Below are 2,819 nucleotides of genomic sequence, written 5' to 3' on the forward strand. Positions count from 1 at the left end.
GGCTCAGTGGTAGAGCCCCTGCCTAGAATCCCCCAGTGAGGGGCTGGAGTGTGGCTCAGTGTTAGAGCCCCTGCCTAGAGTCCCCCAGTGAGGGGCTGGAGTGTGGCTCAGTGGTAAACCATTTGCTACCACATCCCCAGTACCTCCAGACAAAAAATATATATGTAGCTCACAGAGTTCATGGTCAACATCACTTGCTCTCCAGGGCTTCTGATCATGAATCCCATCAGTTAAACACTGTGGCACATAAAACACACACGTTTATAATTACATTTCTATTTGTGTCAATACTACTCTTCCGGTTGGGTACGTTATAGAAACAGAAAGCAAAGGCGTGAAGAAAATAGAAACATAATGTTCTAGTCTGGTTTTATATTGCTGTGATAAAGACCATGGCAGAGCCAGGCAGTGGTGGCACACATCTTTATGCCTTTATGCTCTTAATCCATTACTTGGGAGCGAGAGATAGGCAAATGTCTGAGTTTGAGGCCATCCTGGTCTACAGAGTGAGTTCCAGGACAGCCAGGGCTATGCGGGGAAGTCCTGTCTCAAAAACCAACGTAAATGACAAAAGCACACCAAGAGCAACTTGGGGAGAAAGGGTTTATTTTTCATCTTACACGGAAGGTCACAAGTCCATCAATGAGGGAAGTCAAGGCAGGAACCTGGGGCAGGAGCTGATGCAGAGGCCGGGGAGGGGTGCTACTTGCTAGCTTGCTCCCCATGGCTTGCTCGGCCTGCTTTCTTGTACAGCAGCCCCGGGGCCACAGCCCAGGGGCGGGACTGCCACAGTGGGCTGGACCTTCCCATCCTTGACTGGCCTACAGGCCAATCTGATGGAGACATTTTCTTGCCTGAGGTTCCAGATGACCTTGGCTTGTGTCATTTGATTAAAAAACTAATCAGTCCCCTGAGTTATTGCCACACCCATCTGGAACCTCACACAAGTCTTAGGGTGAACAGGCCTGTGGTGTAGACAGTTGTCAGCTGCTTTCCCTCACCATCGCCAGGGTTTGCTATCTCTTCCTCCCCTCTGTCTGTCTCTACTTTCTCTCCCTGCTTCCTTCATCATGCACTTAGCCGGTGCACTACACTGGGCCCTGAGCTGGGCGTGGCTATGGGTCATAGAGAAGAAAAGAGTTTAAGATGGAAATGCACAGAAAAGAGAATCACTTATCATCATCATCATCATCATCATCATCATCATCATCATTATTCACAGAGTCTCTCTTTGTAGCCCTATGCAGGTGCTCTGTAGACCAGGCTGGCCTTGAACTCACAGAGATCTGCCTGCCTGTGCATGAGTGCTGGGATGTGGCCACCACCACCTGGCCTTGAAATGAGAAGTAATTCCCTACCTCCTTTCTATCCTTACCTGGGGAACAGTAGAGATTCAATATGTATGCTTCCCAAATGCAAAAGACATCTCTGAGGCAGACAGTGGTGGCACACGCCTGTGATTTCAGCACTCGGGAAGCTGAGGCAAGAGAATTTTCACTTCAAGGTCAACCTGAGCTACATAGTGAGATCTTGTCTCGATAGGTGATAGATAGATAGATAGATAGATAGATAGATAGATAGATAGATAAGGCGGCTTCTCTACTTTCCTTGTGACTACTGGCACTTGGGCCCCCAGGAGGCCAGGAGACACAGTGCCTGCCTTCAGGGATACACAACCTGGTGGTCCACTGAGCATCAGTCCCTGAGCCCTGTGGTCTCTCCGTCTTGACCATTTGTCAGTTGGGTCTCAGCCACAGACCCTGGCACCGCAGGTGTGACACGGAGGGGCACTGGATAAAATAGAGGCAGCTTGCTCTTGCCTTCCTTCTGCACTGTAGAGCGGCTGAGCGCTGGCCCCTGCTTCACCTCTTCGGGTTACCAGCGGCTCTGGACCATTTCCCCATCAGTGGCAGCTCCAACAACTTGAGCGTGCTCAGCCCTCGATAGCCAGTCGGCGTGCCAGGAGCCTCTCTTTTCCCCCTTGGTTCTGCTTTTCCTTTGTCTTTGAGAGAGGCCATTGCCCTTGTAGCCCAGGCTATCCTTCAGCTCACTATTTAGCCCAGGCTGGCATGGCACTCTGGATCTTCTGAGAGCACAGGGAGTACACTACACCGAGTGCACAGTTCCTCTGTGCTCCTCTCTGTCAGAGGTCAGGGTACTGTTGGTGCTGACCCTGCGTGGACAGTCTGACACATTCTTACAGTCAGCAGACCAAGGCACCAACGAGAAACCTCCATAGACTACGCCCAAAGCTGTTCACTAGGAAGCTGTTACCATCACTTGCATTTATTTCATTTTAAAATTTTTAAATTATTTTTTTGGGGCAGTGGTGATGCAAGTCTTTGGTCCCAGCACTCAGTGGGCAGCCTGAGTTTGAGGCCAGTCTGGTCCACAGAATGAGTTCTAGGACAGCCAGGGCTACACAGAGAAACTCTGCTTGAAAAACAAAAAAAATTACTTTGTATGTGTGTGTCTGTGTGTATTTGTGCCAAAACAGGCATCTGGCAATCAGAGGACATCTTGTGAAAATCAGTTCTCTCCTTCCACCATGTCTCGGGGGTCGAACTCTTGTTGTTAGGCTTGGTGGCAAGCTCCCTTACCGACTGAGCCATCTTGTCAGCCTTGATTTTATTTTTATTCTTTCATCTTAATGGTACTGTTGATTGGAGCTAGACCTTCACACATGCCAAGCAATCATTCTGTAATACCTCTAGCCCCTCACTGGGGGATTCTAGGCAGGGGCTCCACCACTAAAACACACCCAGCCCCTCACTGGGGGATTCTAGGCAGGGGCTCTACCACTGAGCCACACCCCAGCC

The 2,819-nt window shown here is 50.0% G+C and overlaps 1 protein-coding gene across 2 annotated transcripts in view; it reads left to right on the top strand.

Moving 5' to 3' along the window:
- The window catches only part of Lrfn1 (leucine rich repeat and fibronectin type III domain containing 1), a 14,280-nt gene that overhangs the window by 7,281 nt on the left and 4,180 nt on the right, over nucleotides 1–2,819 (top strand). The gene's annotated exons all lie outside the window — the stretch shown is intronic.

This window comes from Psammomys obesus, unplaced genomic scaffold, assembly GCF_907164565.1.
Source record: "Psammomys obesus unplaced genomic scaffold, mPsaObe1.curated_primary_1811, whole genome shotgun sequence".
Classification (NCBI taxonomy): domain Eukaryota; kingdom Metazoa; phylum Chordata; class Mammalia; order Rodentia; family Muridae; genus Psammomys; species Psammomys obesus.